The sequence below is a fragment of the Bufo bufo genome, chromosome 5, assembly GCF_905171765.1.
Source record: "Bufo bufo chromosome 5, aBufBuf1.1, whole genome shotgun sequence".
Lineage (NCBI taxonomy): Eukaryota > Metazoa > Chordata > Amphibia > Anura > Bufonidae > Bufo > Bufo bufo.
Window position 1 is genome coordinate 400,653,255 of NC_053393.1, and position 21,792 is coordinate 400,675,046.

General features: G+C 45.6%; 1 protein-coding gene across 3 annotated transcripts in view; it reads right to left on the reverse strand.

The window, feature by feature from the left end:
- The window catches only part of RIPOR2 (RHO family interacting cell polarization regulator 2), a 163,758-nt gene that overhangs the window by 134,811 nt on the left and 7,155 nt on the right, over positions 1–21,792 (reverse strand). Inside the window, exon 1 of one of the 3 annotated variants that reach the window (XM_040432882.1) lies at positions 22–230. The exons of the other annotated variants lie outside the window; for them this stretch is intronic. The gene's annotated coding sequence lies outside the window, so the exon portion shown is untranslated. Of the gene's footprint in view, positions 1–21; positions 231–21,792 lie in introns of those variants that run through there. 3 annotated transcript variants of the gene reach the window in all.

Consider the following 21,792-nt stretch of genomic DNA (forward strand, 5'->3'; position numbering starts at 1 on the left):
TGAGCCTTGGTATCCGCTTACCTTCAGCGCGTTGCTGGATGACTGATACCGCTGCTTAGATCTGGGGCTTTACACTCATCAACAAAGCCTTGTTTCTATCGGTCTGGAGCCATTGTATCCGATAATACTTCCAACAAGCCCAGGCTTCAGTGCCAAGAAAAGAGATCAGTCAGCAGCTTGTCCTCAGCGACTAGCTGGCATAAGCCACACTGCTAGCAGCAGCTCCTACACCCGAGAGAAGCTGGGAGGAGAGGAGGGGGCAGAGGAGAGGGCTGGATCTCAGCCTGATTCTGGTGTCATCTGCACTCCCAGAAGTTTGAGATTCTCACTTACATGCAGCTGCTCGCCGGTTAAAATCGTAGTACCCCGTCACGTTTCAAACCATGCATCTATTTTTAATATTGCAACCGTGTTGACAGCGGCTGCTTTAAGGCTTTCCGTGCCCTGTCGCTTCTGCCATCTTTCCCTGACAGACAATATTCATGATAGTATAAGGCCTCATGCACACAATCGTTGTGTGTTTTGCAGTCCGCAAATTGCAGAACGGCGCGGACAGCCATTAAAATAACTGCCTATTCTTGTTCGGTTATATTTTTTTTGCGAGGTCACAGAACGGAGTAGAGGATGCGGACAGCACACGGAGTGCTGTCTGCAGCTTTTGCGGCCCCTTTGAAGTGAATGGGTCGGCATCCAAGCAGCAAAAACTGCGGCTCGGATGCGGAAAAAAATAATGGCCTTATGCATGAGGCCTAAGGATGCTGCCCTATTGTTTAAATCCAGTTTTTTTATGTTAAACATAGTTTTAAAGCATTTTTGGTCACTATTTGCTTTAAAAATTCCTAAAAACCGTCAGTTCTCGCACTGGCCACAGCCTAATAATTTGTGCCACTTAAGCCTCATTCACTCGTCGGTGTTCCACTTACATGTGCTGTAAGTGTTCTTCACTGACAGCACACGTCCCCATTCATTTTCATGCGTGTATTTACACATCCATGTTTTATCACAGCCCATGGATTTAGCATGCTCTATTTTGTCCGTGTTCACGTATCCATCACGCACATTATAGCCTACGGGTCCGTGAAAACCACGGATGCAATCCATGTTTCACGGATCATTATAAAAGGAATGCTTTAAAAATTATTTTTCAGCTGCACAGTGTTCCTGACACGGATGATATACGGACAGCAAAAAACGGACACATGGATCTTTCATGGACATCTTCACAGAGGCATCACTGACCGCTTTTACTCAGATTTCAGCACAGACAAGGATGTGTTAATGAGGCTTTAGTCTGTACAGATTACTCTTCAGCAACCAACTCAGTCAATCACCACAAGCAGGATTACAAGGACAGATATACTATACACAAAAAAAAGAAAAATAAAATAAAAAAGAAGAAGAGCACCCGATAGAAGTGTCATATTGCTTTAGAACTTGGCATGCAGTTATATCTCAGGAAAACGTGAAAATGGTGTGCTCTTATTAAACACTTGGTCTTGCCACAAGAAGGCATAACCGTGCTTCCCCCGCTACCCTATAAAAAAGGCTCTCAGAGGCCACTTTTGGGTAGCATTCCTTTTGGTGAGGGATCTTTGACTGTTAGACATTCCCCTACATTGCACAAAGACATTTTGCCCAGCTGACAGCCTGAGCGGAGTAAGATGGTCGTTACGAAGAACTGCCCACTATCTAGGCCATTCTAACTTAGCCGTTAGGAGGAGTGGCTACGTGAGGGCACGCACACATGGTGAACAGGCTCTGGGTGGCCCAGACATACCATCAGAGAGGATTGTTTGATCTGCAAACAAGCACAAGCAGCTCTCAGGTTCATTGTCCACCATCCAGACATAGGTGGCACCTTCATTACAAACCCCCGTCTGTGCCTGGACCATTTTCAGGCGCTTAGCAGAAGGAAATTTGGCGCCATGGCTTCCATTACATGTCCTGCCATTGACAGATAGCCACTGTCACCTTTTTCAGTGGTGTCATGAATGAGAAACATGGACTGCTACAAATGGAAGCCATATTATCATTCGTGATGAATCCAAGTTTTGAATCTGATGATGGTCAGGTTCAAGTTTGAAAGCCGAACAAAGTTTCAGCAGAACACTGGCCCATATGTACAGCATAGGTTTCCCAGGAATGTCCTAGGTCTTGCCGGTAACCAGATTTATTGCTAATCGAGTATTTATGGGACCAGCTGGGACTCCAGGTTCGGCAAACTACAAGTGTGCAGGACCTACAGGCCCAGTCAGGGGCAGACTGTGATCTTAAAGTGGCCCTGCACAAAAACTTAGTGCCCCTATGTTGTAGGCAAGTCCTAACTGACAGGAGGTGGGACAACACAAGTAGACAGGGTTAGCAATACCTTAGCGCAGTACTAAAGAGTGAAATGCCACAGTGCAGCACAAAATATTGCTGCCCCCGAAGCGGTATGCAATTGTATCACTGTTCTGAGGATGGCAATGTGGCTAAATTCAGAAAGGGATCTATGGCCGCCAGCCTAATGCATACGTACCTGAAGCTTCTAGCATTAATCATTGCTGAGAGCAACAGATCGTTTTGTGCCAAGCTTGCAGCTGTGAGGAGAAGTCAATGAGGTCTCCCATGTCCATTGTGTCAGTGTAAAGCATATCCGGACCAAGGACAACATCTGCATGGAGTTTGTGTGGGTTTCCTCCGGGTTCTCTGGTTTCCTCCCACACTCCAAAGACATACCGATAGGCAACCTAGATTGTGAGCCCCATTGGGTACAGCTTGATGTTAATGTCTGTAAGGCGCTGTGGAATATAGTACCGCTATATAAGTGCGTAAAATAAATAAATCTCTAAATGCTGTTAACAGCTTGGGCAAGATGGCCGTCCCCATATTCATGTTTAGGAAATAGAGTAACAATCTACAACTAGAAGAAAAAATAATAAAAATAATGTGTCACCATCTTTTAACAGAAAAAAATTATAGGGGACACATTCCCTTTAAGATAAAATAAAGCAAGAACTAATATAGTAAATGTATCTCGCTTCATTGTAATAAGGAATAATACAATTAGGCAGGCTGTAAGTGCCCAATGTCACCGTTGTCAGACATGAAGTGCACTGGCCTCAGGTGTTCACTCTTCTGAGGGGTCAGCCACCAGCCCTCGGGGTGGGGTAAGGTCATAAATAAAGAATGAGTCCAGAAGATTATCCCATTATATGACATGATGGAGTCACTGCCTGCAGATGTTCGACGTGTGAAAGGAAAGTGCCAGCTGATGGAAAATCCATGTCAGACACCAGAAGCTGATCTGGCTCCAGACATTTAGTGTCATGACTATGAGGTAATACTGGCAGAATACCATCCAAAAAGAGAATACAGGCTACTTAGTCATTAAAAACCGTATTACGTCTGTTCTTAAACTGAAATACATAAAGTACACTGGCTGTGGAGTACACTTGGTAGCATGCAGAGGGCGATTGTTTTTATAATACATTGATATAGTACTTGCAAAGGCCCACAGGTACACTGGCACTAAGTAGGAAGAAATTACATCTAATATATGCAACTGAATAAGTCATTTTATGGTATACAGTTGCAAGAAAAAGTATGTGAACCTTTGGAATGATATGGATTTCTGCACAAATTGGTCATAAAATGTGATCTGATCTTCAGCCAAGTCACAACAATAGACAATCACAGTCTGTTTAAACTAATAACACACAAAGAATTAAATGTTACCATGTAAACATTCACAGTGAAGGTGGAAAAAGTATGTGAACCCCTAGACTAATGACATCTCCAAGAGCTAATTGGAGTGAGGTGTCAGCCAACTGGAGTCCAATCAATGAGATGAGATTGGAGGTGTTGGTTACAGCTGCCCTGCCCTATAAAAAACACACACCAGTTCTGGGTTTGCTTTTCACAAGAAGCATTGCCTGATGTGAATGATGCCTCGTACAAAAAGACCTCTCAGAAGACCTATGATTAAGAGTTATTGACTTGCATAAAGCTGGAAAGGGTTATAAAAGTATCTCCAAAAGCCTTGCTGTTCATCAGTCCACGGTAAGACAAATTGTCTATAAATGGAGAAAGTTCAGCACTGCTGCTACTCTCCCTAGGAATGGCCGTCCTGTAAAGATGACGGCAAGAGCACAGCGCAGACTTCTCAATGAGGTGAAGAAGAATCCTAGAGTGTCAGCTAAAGACTTAAACAAGTCTCTGGCATTTGCTAACATCCCTGTTAGCGAATCTACTACACGTAAAACACTAAACAAGAATGGATTTCATGGGAGGATACCACAGAGAAAGCCACTGCTGTCCAAAAAAACCCATTGCTGCACGTTTACAGTTTGCACAAGAGCACCTGGATGTTCCACAGCAGTACTGGCAAAATATTCTGTGGACAGATGAAACCAAAGTTGAGTTGTTTGGAAGAAACACACAACACTATGTGTGGAGAAAAAGAGGCACAGCACACCAACATCAAAACCTCATCCCAACTGTGAAGTATGGTGGTGGGGGCATCATGGTTTGGGGCTTCTTTGCTGCGTCAGAGCCTGGACGGATTGCTATCATCAAAGGAAAAATGAATTCCCAAGTTTATCAAGACATTTTGCAGGAGAACTTAAGGCCATCTGTCCACCAGCTGAAGCTCAACAGAAGATAGGTGTTGCAACAGGACAACGACCCAAAGCATAGAAGTAAATCAACAGAATGGCTTAAAACAGAAGAAAATACGCCTTCTGGAGTGGCCCAGTCAGAGTCCTGACCTCAACCCGATTGAGATGCTGTGGCATTACCTCAAGAAAGCGATTCACACCAGACATCCCAAGAAGATTGCTGAACTGAAACAGTTCTGTAAAGAGGAATGGTCAAGAATTACTCCTGACCGTTGTGCACATCTGATCTGCAACTACAGGAAACGTTTGGTTGAAGTTATTGCTGCCAAAAGGAGGTTCAACCAGTTATGAAATCCAAGGGTTCACATACTTTTTCCACCTGCACTGTGAATGCTTACATGGTGTGTTCAATAAAAACATGGTAACATTTAATTGTGTGTGTGTTATTAGTTTAAAGGGAACCTGTCACCGGGATTTTGGGTATAGAGCTGAGGAAATGGGTTACTATATGGCCACTAGCACATCTGCAATACCCAGTCCCCATAGCTCCGTGTGCTTTTATTGTGTAAAAAAAACGATTTGATAGGTGCGAAAAATACGGTAATTAATTATAACTTTGTGAATTGGGACATTTAAACTAGCTTTTTTTTATTTTTTATTCCAATTTAAATCTAGTAGGAGTCGGAGTCTGTTCATTTTTTGCCGACTCCAGGTACCCAAAATTGCCTCCTACTCCTCGACTCAGACTCTACAGCCCTGGTTACTTTCATAAATGACAGACTGTTACCGTTACAAACCAGACATATTGAAGGCCAAACTTCTAATTTTCTCCTGTTGATAAATTATGGCCTTTGTTCTTCTTTTCTCTTTATTAAAGTGGTTGTCTGGGTTCAGAGCTGAACCTGGACATATCCCCTTTTTCACCCAGGCAGCCACTCTGAGATGAGCATTTCATGCTCCAATGTTCTCCCTTGCCCTGCACTGGATCGTGCAGGGCAATCGCTTTTTCTGCAGATCTGGTGACATATCGGGTATCTGCAAGGCGGAGCCGACATCACCGGCAACACTGCTAGGCAGAAGCCTCCCCCTAGCATTGGGAAAATATAAACAAAAAAGCCCTTGCCCTGCACGATACAGTGCAGAGCAAGGGAGAGCATTGGAGCATAAAGTGCTCATCCTGGAGGAAAAAGGGGATACCGTATGTCCAGGTTATGCTCTGAACCTGGACAACCCCTTTAAAAGCTGTAGACGGACAACCCAGGGGGATCAACTTGTAAGAAAGAATAAATGATTACTTATCTGACAGACCCTGGGCCACTGCTCTGGTTTGCCTGGCTTCAGCAGTGACATCACATGACTGCTGCAGCCAATCACTGGAATCTTCAGTGCACTGCTGAGGCTAGTGATAGGCATCAAGTGGTATAGATGTAATGTCACTGCTACAGCCAGGAAAACTGGAGTGGCAGTGCGGGATCTGTCAGGTAAGTAATCATCTCTATTCTTTATTACAGGTCAATCTCCTGAGTTGTCCGGTTTCCTCTAGAAACCAGATAACCCCTTTAATCTGGGGTTCATCAAATCAAGGGACCTTTATAGCCAAGTGCAGTAGCCATTTCGAGAATAATTTGGTTAATGCCTGAATAGAAAACATGGATTGGGAAAAAGGAGCTACCAGATGACGCGCAGCATCCACTCTGGATGATGGACATTTCAAGGACAGCTTGCCGGGGTTACATAACACGGCATGGGGAGGCACATTACGTTATCCTTTCCCTTTGTAAATGAATAAAGAACATACTGACTCAGTGGGATTGGACTAGGTCACTTATTGCATGTTGTCTGTATTTCATTACTGCAGGAAAAGCATCAAGCTCTCAGCCCACTAATGTGTCTCTAAAGCCATGAAAAGCCCTCAATGGTGTTAAACAAACATCCTGCCCTCTCCAGTCCTAGATCTTCGGACACATTAAATTATACTGAGATCACGTCTGCCCGGGTATATACCCTGTGTATCTGGTTTTGCTAATACAGTGGAAAATGCCAGATAACGCTCCCTCGTTCGTGCCATAATTAGACGGCATAAAAGCTGCCATTGTGCACTTGTTGTGATAGCGCTACCTCTAAATTATTCACTCCATTGAAGTGCACTCTGCTATGGCGATTTAAAGCAGGGACAAATTAAGTAGGTGCAGGAAGCGCAAAACTCAGAGTGGTATCAGATGAAATGTCAGATGAGGCTCCCAAAACAGCAGTTGTCAGGAAAACTGACTTTAATTGGAGTAAGATTCCATAGCCAAGTGTGAGGATGAGAATGCGGCAAGTGAACGACAGCTGTCCTGCAAATATTCATGTGAATATGCCAACTATCCCCCTCTGATACCTTCCATGGGCGTGCACCACATGGCATATCCGAGAAGAGTTCCCAATACCTGCTAATATCAATGTCTGTTTAGCCCCTTCAGGACCAGGCCATTTCTGGCTTTCAGGACCACACAAAAGGTTTGCATTTTCCATCTCGCCATACTGGAACGCATACCTTATTTTTTGGGTTATGTGGGCCGAGTTGAAGGTTGAATATACCATTTTGAGGTGTGTATGTATGTGTATATATATATTATATATAAAAAATATATATATAAAAACGCAACACTTTCGGTTTTGCTCCCTTTTTGCATGAGCTGAACTCAAAGATCTGAAACATTTTCTACATACACAAAAGGCCCATTACTCTCAAATATTGTTCACAAATCTGTCTAAATCTGTGTTAGTGAGCACTTCTCCTTTGCAGAGATAATCCATCCCACCTCATAGGTATGGCATATCAAGGTGCTGATTATACAGCATGAATATTGCACAGGTGTGCCTTAGACTGCCCACAATAAAAGGCCACACTGAAATGTGCAGTTTGATCACACAGCACAATGCCACAGATTTCGCAACGTTTGAGGGAGTGTGCAATTGGCATGCCGACTGCCTGAATGTCTACCAGAGCTGTTTCCCGTGCAATGAATGTTCATTTCTCTACCATAAGCCGTCTCCAAAAGGCATTTCAGAGAATTTGTAAGTACATCCAACCAGCCTCACAACCGCAGACCACGTGTAACCACACCAGTCCAGGATCTCCACATTCAGCATGTTTACCTCCATGATAGTCTGAGACCAGCCACCCAGGCAGCTGCAGCAACAATCGGTTTGCACAACCAAAGAATTTCAGGGAAGCTCATCTGCTCGTCGTCCTCATCGGGGGATGTACCGGACTGCAGTTCGTCGTCGTAACTGACTTGAGTGGGCAAATGCTCACATTCGATGGCGTCTGGCACGTTGCAGAGGTGTTCTGTTCACGGAGGAGTCCCGGTTTTCACTGGCAGACAGAGTGTGTGGCGTCGTGTGGGTGAGCGGTTTGCCGACGTCAACGTTGTGGATCGAGTGGCCCATGGTGTAGGTGCGGTTGCGGTATGGACAGCGTGTTCCAGCTCCTGCCAATATTCTGCAACTTCGCACAGCTATTGAAGAGGAGTGGACCAACATTCCACAGGCCACAATCAACAACCTGATCAACTATGCGATGGAGATGTGTTACACTACGTGAGGCAAATGGTGGCCACACCAGATACTGACTGGTTTTCTGACACCCCACCCCCCAGTAAGGCAGAACTGTGCACATTTCAGAGTGGTCTTTTATTGTGGGCAGTCTAAGGCACACCTGTGCAATATTCATGCTGTCTAATCAGCACCTTGATATGCCACACCTGTGAGGTGGGATGGATTATCTCGGCAAAGGAGAAGTGCTGACTAACACAGATTTAGACAGATTTGTGAACAATATTTGAGAGTAATGGGCCTTTTGTGCATGTAGAAAATGTTTCAGATCTTTGAGTTCAGCTCATGCAAAATGGGAGCAAAACCGAAAGTGTTGCGTTTATATTTTTTGTTCAGATATATATATTTTTTTTGGGGGGGGGGGGGGGGGGCAGGCAAAAAACCCACCATTCCTCCATATTTACTTCTCTTACATGTTGTTCATGCTGACCTACAATAAGTACATTTCTTGTACATGATATGACAGTTGTGTGGAAGAGGGGAATGATAGTGTACGTACGTTTTTTTTTTTAGTTTAATAAAATTTATTTTATTTACACGCAATGTGTTCTGCTTCACTTTTCTTAGCATTTCTTTTAACAATAATCAACAATTTCCTTTTTAACCTATAAAAGGTCCCAGGCTTCTCCATGTTGTCTCTATGGTGATGCCAGCCACATCGGCTGGCAATCGCGGTTAAAAGGGAACGGTGCTTTCCCACCAGTGATTGTGTACCCACAGGGGCCCTGCCTATAAGATAAAAAAAATAAAATTCTCCTGGGAGATAAGCCTTCACCAGAAGTGTCTTTTTCCTCTGACCCCACTGAAAATACATCAGCTGAACCGGTGGGGCTGGGAAAGACCCCTGTCGGCCGAGCGAGCGCTTGGCTGACAGCTACTGATGGTATCTCAGCAAAATCTTCATCAAAAAGGCGCCTTAGGGTGGGGAGATTTTATGCAGCTCCATGTACGTTTACAGTATTAAAAAAGATAAATTTATGGGGAGTCAGGTTTGCGCATTGATTTATTATATTTGTGCAGTCATAGCACTGACTGAAGTCTCGTCTGACATTGCTTGTCCCAGCAGGAGTTTTCTTTTTGGTTTTATTTCACAAATAAAGCAAGAACAAATCACTTCTGGGTTTGTACTGGTTGCTTATATGGGTACATTCTGGAATAGGAGCTTACTGAACCTGGGGACAATCCAAATGGTGCAGGCTTTTCATGCAAGGGTGAAGCAAGTATTGCGTGGAATGAATGGCACGCCTGACTACTTATACAATGAGGCACATCAACAAGTGGCTACAAAATGTATTTCAAGGTTCTTGTAATTATTCAACAAGGTCTATTCATGATAACGCAACCTGATCCTGCATTAAGACCCATTGAGTCTGATGGCAATTAATGCTGAAACTACAATGGGACTTTGTGAATAGTCCCCATAGTTCATGGCCATGGGAAATAGCCCAGTCTGGCCGAACGTCTACCAAGTGCTTTAAAGAACAAGCATTAAGAATTCACATTGCTTTCTTTGATACATTTTATAAATCACATGTATGAGAAATGTTTCAAATTGTACAGAATAGTATTTTTTGTGGCAAATGTAAATGTATAAGAGCTCATGCACACAGCAAGGAGCATGCATGGCTTCATGTAGATATTCTGGATCCGGTACCTCTGTCTGCCCTTCTATAGGTGACCCATTATGGCTCACACCGTACACATGCAGGAGCAGGTTAGGTTGAATTCATACATGGCATATCTTGTTGCAGAAACTTACCATGCATCTCAACGGGTCTTGCAGAAAACCATGTTTCTGCCTCCAGAACAAGCCCATTTAGATGAAAGGAGACAATTTCAGTTGCAGAAATTTCTGCAAAAAAAAAAAAAATCTTTCATGTGCAAATATTCATCACCTACTCAGTTTTTCAGTCCGAGAAAGCGGAGTAACGTTGGTAAAAGCTGTAATCGCAACTATGTTCGCTTATACCCAGCTTTATCTGTTTTGCGGTCCACATACATGTAAAACAGACCGCAGGATAGGACATGTTAGATCTTGTTTGTGGGTAGTGTTTTGTTGAAATTAGGGGTACTGTAACATGTTTTTCTGCAGCGGAATGGCAAACAAAACATCTGCAGCAGCAAAATTTTATTTTAAAAAAGGTCATCCAAGTGGTGTGGAAAATTTCCACGACCATATCCACACATAACTGGACATGAGTGGATTTTACGGCTGCGGAATTCTAGCAGAAGACTCCCTCCACCCGCTGTGGCCGAACACTTAAGGCTCATGCACACGACTACGTATTTTGCGGTCCGCAAAAAAACGGATCCGCAAACAATATGGATGACATCCGTGTGCATTCCATATTTTCCGGAACGGAACAGCTGGCCCCTAATCGAATACTACTATCCTGGTCCGTAATGCGGACAATAATAGGACATGTTCTATTCTTTTGCGGAACGGAAATACAGGAATGGAATGGAATGTCAATGCACCCTTTTTTTATTTTTTTTCACAAATTCATTTCAATGGGTCCACAAAAAACAACCAAACACGGAATGAAAATACATTAATGTGCAAGAGGCCTTAGGGTACGGCCACTTGGAGCGGCCGTGCTGCGGTGAAGTACCGCCCAGCCAATTAGCCTCAGCCACCTTTTACTTAAAGGGGTATTCCCATCACAATGATCACTCTTAAATCTGTTAATGATTTGACAGTGATCATTTCTGTAAATACCGTACATTTTATTACCCAATTCCCACCCTTTGAGAAAAAGGGCCCCCTCTTACCTGTTGTCGTCTTTCGTCTCCCCTGGTTACGGCCACCTTCACCTGTCGAATCCAGCCGGGCCACGCTTGCGCAGAAGACTGAAGATTTTCTCCCGGCCGGGCAGTGTCCTGAACGCGCACACCGCCGTGCATGCACCATGATGACATCTTCCTGGCCAGTATAGTACAGACGTCAATCAAGCCCAGCCGAATCCAGGAAGTGAACGTCGCGCTGGCCGCAGGTAAGTAGGAAAACTGATGATGGGAATACCCCTTTAACCAAGGAAGATCACACTGTATAGTCGTCTTCATTGCTAATGGCTGTGCAGAATGGAAGGTGCCGCAATACCATTAAAAGCAAAGACCGGCTATACGGTGTGGTCTTCATTTGTTAAATGAAAGGAAGCTGCGGCTAATTGGCTGCGCGGTTCTTGACCGCAGCATGACCGCAACCTAACCATATCATGGCCGCTCCATGTGGCCGTACCCTATGGCCTGATTCAGACTAGTGTATTTATGTTCATGTGCGCAACAGACAATAGTGTAATACACAGCTCTGTGCAGAGGTCGCAATAACGCCTGTACAAGCGTCTTAGATGCCGGCACTGGCAGTTTTACTCCCTAAAAAACGTCTGATGCGTATGAATACGCACAATGATTTCACTGCCATTCATGAGCGCACTAAGCGCTGTGAATGGCACAGGCAGCACAGCAATCTAATAACAAAGCTCCTCAGTACAGCGCTTTATTAGAGAGCAGGCTGCCGTGCCATTGGCCGATCCTCTAACACCCCCATTCTCCCGCGCGCTGAACACAGCAGCAGTCATTCCGCGCCAGTGACGGCTGCTGATGAAGGGAAAGCATGGCGGGAATGGAGCCTATGCGGAGCACAGACAACGAGAGAAGTGTCAGGCTTGTCGTGCCCAGGTGATGCCACACCAGAAGTGCCCTGCAGGCTTCTATCTGCTGCTGGGAGCTCCATGTGGAGGTTTATCAATGGAAAACTAATAGCCAAGAGGCTAAACAAAACCCTGCTTCTTATGTTAAAATAGAACTTTCATTTGATTGCTCTGATACCTAAACACCAAAAGGAAAAAAAGAATTTTAAAAACCTGCTGTTTCTCTAGATGACCTTATGTTGATAGTAGTGTTAATAGAGTCCCAAAGGCTTATAAAAAGTAGGGTATCTGCTTTTATAGACCCTTGAGAAATGTAAAAATTGTCAAAATTTGCTAATTCTGCATGGAAGACATTATAGAGAAGACTGGTAATGGTTTCCCTGCATGAATAGCAACCTCTTAATGTTATATAAGCCTACGTATTATAAAAATGTAGTGCGACCTCTGGCTCTGTGGAACATGGACCTGGACACCATTGGAGACTGTGTCCCATGTGGATCTCATTTTGTATTGCATTTGCTCTGCACTGGCAGTGGATCTGCCGAAGTTAGGTACAGTAGAGGCACAGGCCTCTACATAACTTTGGCGGATCCACCGCCGCTTCTGAATGCAAGTCAACTTCCTAGCCGTCTTACATTTAGACCATTTTCTATGCTTAAAATAGGAGCAGAAAATGGTAAAATGAGACGAGCCTTTCGGCCGGTCCCCTTCCCCACCCACTTTTTAGTCCTGTCGACAGCAGGGGGAAGTCGCAGATTGCAGCGCAAAGCGCCAGAAATAAGCCCAATTTAGGCGGACTTCTGTTTCATTAATAGCCCCCATTATTTTTTAATAGCCGCATGAAACATTGTTACATGCTGCATTATAAGATCCGAAGTGCATTAGCACCTTTAAAGAAAAGCCTAAAATTGCTATTTAAGTAGAGGTTGCTAGCTTGATGTCACACAAGCTCTTCCGTCTCAGGAAGAAAAAGCTTCTACAGAAGGCACAGACCTGATTAAAGCGATTGTGACACCGCCGTCTACGTTATCAGGACAGATTCAGAGCCACATCAGACATTTCAGGACAAACTTCAAAGACATGTAAATGAAAGAGGCAAATATTGTCAGCAATAGGTGTCTGGCTGCCCCCATTTTCAATGCATTATGTAAGTGAAATTAATTAGGAAATGTCAACCACATCTTAGGTAAATTCAATCTGGCAACCCGTGCGCTGAACACTTCTACGGACGAGCCTCCTACTTCTTGTGAGGTTAGCCTAAGTACTTAATACATTTGCATGTCAAATTGCACTTGTGCTTTGTGGGGTGGGATGCCTTCAAATCCTCAATGGCGTCAGCTCTCGGAGGAGTTGTATGAGCTCCAGATTCCAGGCTGGTGCCTAGCAACGACCGCAAACTGCGAGGAGCAGCGACTTCTACCCGGCAGCCCACAGCCAGCTTTGCTTCCATTTTCCTAACCTGAGCACAAGTATTTCTGAGAGCTCTTCAGTAGATTTCATGTGCACCACAGCGGAGTAAGAAATCACGGACCTCAGGTTACAAAGAGACAATGGCGTAACCGCACATTTATATTTAATGTAACCGGTCTAAGACTGTGTGCTGTCTGGAAGACATTTAAGATCCGTACTGTTCCCAGTGTCCACAGCCATGGAGGTCAGCATTAAAGGGGTTCTGCACTTTGTTTAAACTGATGATCTATCCTCTGGATAGATCATCAGCATTTGACCGGCAGGGGTCCGACACCTGGGACCCTCGCCGATCAGCTGTTTGAGAAGGCAGCGGCGCTCCAGCAGCACTGCGGCCTTCTCACTGTTTACCGCTGGCCCAGTGACGTCACGACTAGTATCACTGGCCTGGGAGCGGCTAAGCTTCATGCAAGTAAACAGAGCTTAGCCGCGCCCAGGCCAGTGATACTAGTCGTGACGTCACTGGGCCTGCGGTAAACAGTGAGAAGTCCGCTGCGCTGCTGCCTTCTCAAAAAGCGGATGCTGATGATCTATCCAGAAGATAGATCATCAGTTTAAACAAAGTGCAGAATCACTTTAAGGACAAAATAAAATATGCATGTACTTTCAAAGGACGTTCAAATTTCAGGTCACGTGTATATAGAAACGTAACGATTTAAAGGGCTTATCCGGGAAAGGGTAATGATGGCTTACCCTCAGGATAGGCCATCATTATCACATCAGCGGGGGTCCAAGTCCTGGCACCAGGGGGGTAACTAAAGGCTCATAGGCCCTGGTGCAAGAGTTCAGCTTGGGCCCCCGTTCCCTCAGTGCTTTGTGGCCAAGGGCCGGGAAGCACATAGCTCTCCTGCAGCCTGAGGAAAAAACTGAAAAGCCAATCCCCCCCCCCCCCCTTGTCAAATTCTTGACCAAACCCCTTCCCTCCAGCCAGAGGTGTAACTTGAAGAATCTGCCCCAGTGCAAAATCTATGACAGAGCCCTCCCACCTTCTATTATACCAGTGTCTTTTTATACAGCACAAGGGTCTTTGGGCCCCCTCAGCCTCCTGTGCTCGGTAGCGACTGCTACCTCTGCACCCCCTATAGCTACGCCCCTGCCTGGAACCCTGCCGATCAGCTGTTTCAGGGAGCCATGGTGAGCATCGTACATCATATAGTGGCAGTGCTTGGTATTGCAGCACAACCCCATTGACAGGGGTTGAATCCAAGCATGGGGGGGGGGGGGGGTCGGATCAGAGCATGGGTCTGATCTGAGCAGGGGGTGTCTGAGCACTGGGGGTCTGACATTGGGAGTCAGATAAAAAATATTTTTCTCCTCTAAAACCTAGGTGCATCTTATAGTGCGAAAAATACAGTGACTTGTAAATGTATAGCTTGTGGCTCCTGGTAGTCATGCATTTTTTTTTTTTTGTCTCTATGTCTGTAAGGTTGGCCACCCCTGAACTAGACCACGGGTGTCGCACGCCCACAGATCTTATAATGATGACCTATCCTGAGGATAAGGCTACATGCACACGACAGTGTGCCCCCCATGGCCGTATTGCGGCCTGCATACAGCAGGTTCGCTATACACGGGCACCGTCCATGTGCATTCCACATCACGGACCCATTTACTTGAATGGGTCCACAATCACAGAGATGCGGAACGGAGGCGCAGATCGGAACCCCAAGTAAGCACTACGGAGTGCTTCCGTGGTGTTTCTGGCCGTGCCTCCGCATCGCTAAAAATTTGCGCATGCACTACTTTTTTGCGGTGTGGACTGTAGGATGCGGATCACGGACCCCATTCAAGTGAATGGGTCAGCGATCCGCATGCGGCTGCCCCACGGTCTGTGCCCGTGCATTGCGGACCGTAAATTGGGCACTGAGCCCTATCGTTCGTGTGCATGTAGCCCAAGTCATAAATATATTTTCCTGGATAACCTCTTTAACCAATTTATTTCCTAGGGCACCAAAATATACGGCAAATTACATACAAGCTTTCACAATAGTAAAGAGTACAAAACAAAAAAACACACATGTACCATAAATAGTATGGCATGTAAGACATTGGAAGGGAAATATTACATGTCATCTATACCGATAAGTGGCAACAGTAAAACCTGACTGCGGTCTATTGTACTGTACATCATTATGTGAGTGCAGTATAATAGACTCCTCGTCAGATAGGAACTCACAGCATCACCATTAATCACTATGATTTAGTGAGTTCGGGTCAGAGGAGCCACCATCGGTCTGGGAAGCGGCAGACATAGGAATCATGTTTCCTGGGCCAAGCATGGTCGTGTGCATGAGCCCTAAATCAGGGTTTATTAGGCACAAGTACAGAATCTGACAACTAGCAGCCAGCAAAAGGAGGCAAACAAAGTACATTTTACATTTAAGGCTATTTTCACACTGGCGTTTTGGCTTTCCATTTGCGCCCTAATGCATTCTGAATGGAAAAGGATCCGCTCAGAATGCATCAGTTTACCTCTGTTCCAACTCCATTCCGATTTGGAGACCGACACCAAAATGCTGCTTGCGACGAAACTGAGCCAAAACGGATCCGTTCTGATACACAATGTAAGTCAATTGGGATGGATCCGTTTTTACTGACAATAGAAAACGGATCCGTCCCCCATTGACTTTCAATGGTGTTCAAGATACGTTAAAGATAATACAAACGGATCCGTTCTGATCGGATGCAGATGGTTGTATTATCTGAACGGATCGGTCTGTGCAGATCCATGACGGATCCACACTAAACGCGAGTGTGAAAGTAGCCTTAGATAAAGGAGAGCAATCGCACAGGTTTGTCTCAAAGATGTGCCTTAAAGTGGTTGTCCATTTTCAGCAAGAAACATAAAATTAAAGTATTCCATTCTCACTAGATATAGAACAATGCAATATTTCATCGACTAGTCCTCTTATATACCGATAGGCAATCAAGTTTCAGTACAGCATCAGAAGAAGCAGTTAAATGTGTGAACTAAAAAGGAGTGAATAAGAAGGTAGGGGACGAAACAAGAGACTCATGAAGAAGTTATATGCTGCTGTCCTATACACAGGAGAGACTTGGGGGTCATTTATCAAACTGGCATAAAGTAGAACTCGCTTAGTTGCCCATAGCAACCAATCAGATTTCACCTTTCAAGGAGCTGTCAAAAATGAAAGGTGGAATCTGGTTGCTATGGGCAACTAAGCCAGTTCTACTTTACGCCAAATGACCTCAACTGTGTTTGCATCATCTGCAGCCAAGTGCCTCACCGGTCACAGATTTACAGGAGACTGGCAAATAGTCACTGCTGAAAATATGCCAGTTTAGTTTAGGCTGTAGTGTGTACAGATGAGGAATAGCACTATTTCCAGCCACTGTGCCTCCTGCAGTCATCAGGTGGGTTTCCCTCTGCAGCTCCATCTGTAATTGTCCATTCACTCTGAGCTCAGTTCAGGAAGGACAGAGATGATCTGTATGTGTTCTGTGTCTGCATATCATAGCAGAAGGGGGATCCTGCTCCCCTATATCTATCCTGCACACAGACACGTCATCAGTGTGGAGGATGTTATACAGGGACACTGAGCAGTGTAGCTGTGAATCCATCACTCAGGTGAGGTAGTACTTACTAGGATCAGCAGCCGCATCTCTGTAACTATCTCATTCTATAACTGCTTCCTCCACCCCCTCCCTATCGACTTCAATGGAGAGCATGTAACCTGATCATACATCTCGTCTCTCAAAACAGCTTTTAGAAGTGCATTGAGGCTGGGTTCCCATGTTCAGGTTTTTTAATGCCAGAGCCAGAACTGGATCGTGATCTGAGGAGGCATATAAAGGAAAGGCTGAGTCTTAAGACCACTTTACACTGGAAAATGATCGGGGCAATTATAGGGAAGCAGTGTTCCTAGGAACATTTGTTCCCAATAACTGCCCTGTTTAAAGGTGTCACCGATCGCCCAATGAATGACCAAACAATCATTCGTTAGTGACAGTACCACTGCTGCAGTCACCTAAGTTATCATTTCTGGGCAGCAGATCATAGTCCTCATATAATGGAGAGGACTGCTGCATGTAAATACAGCTCCCACCTCCGACAAGCAGGCATGTATTTCCACTCCTGGCTTTAGCTTCAAACACTGCATAATAAAACCTGAACATGTAAACCCAGCCTGAGAGTGAGTGATGAGTGCAGGAGGCACAGAAAGGAGGAGGGGTTCCATTTAGGCCCATAAAAGATGTGATCAGCCAAAAAACGTTGGCATGTTTACACAGCCAGTTATCCCTACCCCCCCCCCCCCATCCCTATCGAAAGGGCCACACCAGGGAAGTTTTAATTAGTATGAGAGTGCCCCCCACACAGCAGCATGATGCCCCTTAGTGCCCTCCATGCAGTGTGATTCTTCTAAGTACCCCCCACACAGCAGGATGAACCCTTAATTGCCCCAGCACAGAATGAGACCCCATTAAATGGCCCCACACAAAGTGATCTCCTCTAAGTGCCTGCACACAGTATGATGTCTCCTTAAAAGGGTCTCACATACAGTAAAGCCCCTTTAAGTGCCCCCTGCAAGTGATGCCCTCTTAAGTGGCCCCTCACAGTGATGACCCCTATAAAGGCCCCCCAAACAATATGATGTCCTTTTAAGTGCCCCCTCACAGTATTCTGTCCCCACAAAGTATGCTGTCCTCTTACGTGGCTCCCAAACAGTGATGTCCCTTAAGTGTTCCCTCAAAGTGGTGCCCCCTCAAGTGGTTCCCCACAAAGAGTAATGTCCCCTTAAGTGGCTCCCTCACAATGATGCCCTCCTAAATGCCATCTCACAGATATTCCCTATTAAGCAACTACCCCACAAAAGACTGCAGAATGTCAGCTCCCTGCTTCTCCATTTGCAATCGGTAGTCCAGCGCTTATAGGCATGATGCACTAAAGTCATTGCACCTGCCACGCTCAGCCACAGACAGCAAAATGCAGACCACCACTCTGTTCTGCTGTCTGTGGCTCAGAGCAGCAGGCGTGACTAAGGCAATCCCATTCATTTCTATGGGATCACCACTGCTCAACGATCCTGCCCGTGACAGGTGTCGCCCTTGCCTTAGTCATTCATGGCAAATCCTGGAAAGTTGTAAATAGACAAACATTTCCAAATCCCTCCTAAAAATGCAATTTAAGCCTCATTCACACGATTTCCATCAGTGATTGTGAGCTAGACATAAGGTATAAGGGAAAGATCTGCACCTGTGTATAGAGCCGCACCTGGTTTTGGCTCAAAATCACTGATGGAAATCACGAACCAAAACACTGACGTGTTAATGAGGCATTAGGCTGCGTTCACATCTTAGTTTCAGCAATCTGGCACTTATGCCTGAAATCGGCCGGATCACCGCCGGACCTCATTGCAGTCGATGGGGATCCAGCAGTGAAGTAAAGGATTAGGCAACGGATCCTGTGAGATCCAGCAGGCTGCTCTGTGCCAGATCTCAGAACGGAGATGTGAATGAAGCCTTACGTAATTTAGTGATATAAATCCCCTTATCCCCGGTGTTCACTTTATTTACTTGCACATAATTTGTCAACCTGTTACCGAACTTGAAAACCCCTGTTACCCAGGTGACAAAGAGCGCCCTCTTTTGTGCTTTCACACTAGATCAGAGAATGTCACCGGCATCTCAATGATAGCAACTGAAAGGGTTGACACAGCCGGTGGCGTCCAATGTTAACGTCTGCTCGGCATGTGCTGCAGCCTAGTACAGAGTGTACAATGTGCTTGAAAGGGGTAACAGTGAGGGATCCGAGTACTGCGAAATCCCTTCCGTTTTAGCTTGTGTAGAATTGCCTCTGCATCCCGGCTAATGCTTACTTCCTTGACACTGTGCAGGAAGCGGCTGCGCTGTTTGATAAATTACCGCCCACAAGCATGCCACTGTGAGCAGTGGATAAAACTGCCTCTACAGACAACCCCTCACTTACAGGGGTTGTCCCACAATTAAAGAAGCACTCCGGGTTTTTACTTGACATATTGCCAACTCACCATCACTCTAGCCGTGTAACTTGTTACACCATAACCAGTTGCGTCCATACATTTTGAACCTTTCCATTATGGGAACCGGTCATGTGATCTCAAGTCTGACTCCTTGCTCTAATGTAGGAACTCAGTCTCTTCCTGGGAGCTACAGGATGACATCATCACCAATCAAATCCCTCCTGGCCCCTCCCCCACACTGCTTTGTATATCCCTGTATCGGAGTGCAGATATATAGTAGGCAAGTGTATACAGTGATTACCTGCATGTTGAAGCTGCTTCACCTAGGAGAACATGGAGACTCTGCAATGTGAGAGGATAGCGGTTTCTTATCACCAGGGTGCTTCCATTCTATCTGCATTAGGGCTGTTTCACATGAGCGAGTCCATTGCGGGAATCACGCTCCGCGTGTAAGGCTGCATGCACATGAACGTATGTGTTTTGCGGTCCGCGAAAAAAAGAAAAATAAATAAACACTGATGACATCCGTATGCCATCCGTTTTTTTGGGGGGATCCATTGTAACAATGCTAAAACAGACAAGAATAGGACAGGTTCTATTTTTTTTGTGGGGCTACGGAACGGACATAAGGCATAGCACACAATGTGCTGTCCGCATTTTTTGTGGACCCATTGCGCAAAAAAAAAAAAAAAAAAACACGGAATGGACACGGAAACAAAATACGTTTGTGTGCATGAGGCCTCAGTGTGATCCTCCATTCTGGACTTGCAGGAGCGCACGGCATTATACTGATTTATAATGCCGTGTGTCTCTGCTTGACCTTACTGCGACAGGCTCATACTGACAGCTTTATGTCAGTATGATTCAGTAGCAGTAAGGTCAGGCAGAGGCACACAGCATTATAAATCAGTATAATGCCGTGCGCTCCTTCAAGTCCAGAACAGAGAATCACGCTCACACACTTGCTCATGTGAAACAGACCTTAACACTTAAACCTGCCGCCGCTTCTCTAGTGCGCTCAGTCAGCTAACACCGGTTTGAGACAGATGATATTTCCATCTGACTGCTGTCCGAGTTTAGAATGGTCATGGGTACACTCACATGGGCAATTTTCTGCTATGGTCTGTGCCAAAAAGATTGCAGCATGGTCTATAGTTGTCAGACCCAAATGAAGAGGTCTGTGTGGAAAAACAGACCATTCACAGACTTCATCTGTTTATAGTCCAGGTTCATCATCCAGAACACAGACAAACTCAGATTGACCATCTGAAATAGGCCTTAGACAAGGAAATACAAATCTTGTGGGAATGTTTTGGTAGGTGAGCTCGTCATATCTGACGGACACCATCTATAAGCAACCACAAAGGTTTATCGCCGGCAGGGTTCCCTCTAAGTTGTGTGGCAGCACAGCACAGAAGCCTTACCGCCTATTTCTTTTTCAAAAGGCCAAGGAGAGACATTATTAGAGGCATGTGACGCAACACTAAACTTTGACACTAAGCCACGCTTCTAACTTTGCCCCAATACCTACCATACAGCCGTCATGCCTCTATAATGCGCCCACACAGTAGTCATGCCCCCATAGTGCCCGCCACACACAGTAGTCATGCCTCCATACTAGGGATCGATTGATTATCGGTTTTACCGATATTATCGGCCGATATTCAGGATTTTCAAAGTTATCGGTATCGGCATCTATTTTGCCGATAACGAATCGGGAACAAGGATTGTGCTGCTCTCAGCGCGCTCTGTGTTCCCTCAGCAGCACAGGGGAGAAGGAAGCAGTGTCTCCCTCCCCCCTGTGCCGCTGCCACCAATAAGAGCAGAGAGGAGAAGAGGAGAAGAGGAGGGGAGGAGCTGTGGCCACCGCGCCACCAATTATGTTAACTAACTCATTCAAATTCAACAGGAGCCGGGAGCTGGCTGCAGAATCATATAGCCGCACCCGACCTCTATGACAAGTAGCTGCGATCCGCGGCAGTTAACCCCTGAAACACCTGAGGGGTTAAATGCCGCGGATCGCAGTTACCGCTCATAGATATATGATTCTGCAGCCAGCACCCGCCTCCTGTATATGAATTAATGGGCGAGTTATCTTCATTGGTGGCGCAGTGCGTCCCCAACCAACCCTAGTATTAAAAACATTGGTGGCGCAGTGCGCCCCCCCCCCCCCCCCCACCCAAGCCCCCCAGTATTAATCATTGGTGGAAGTGGCCCCAGGGTCCCCTCCTCCTCCTCATTGGTGGCAGTGGCAGCTTCTGATCTGAGCCCCAGCAGTGTAATCATGGGGCTCCGATCGGTTACCATGGCAGCCAGGACGCTACTGAAGCCCTGGCTGCCATGGTCAGCTCCCTGCTGCTGTGTGTACTATGCACAGGGCAGTCTGGAGAGTGTCAGATCCTATTCACCCTGATATTCATCCTGATAGAGATCTATCAGGGTGAATAGGACAAGGGTTTTAGCCCCTAAGGGGGCTAAAAGTTAGTAAAAAAAAAATTCAAAGAAATAAAAATATTA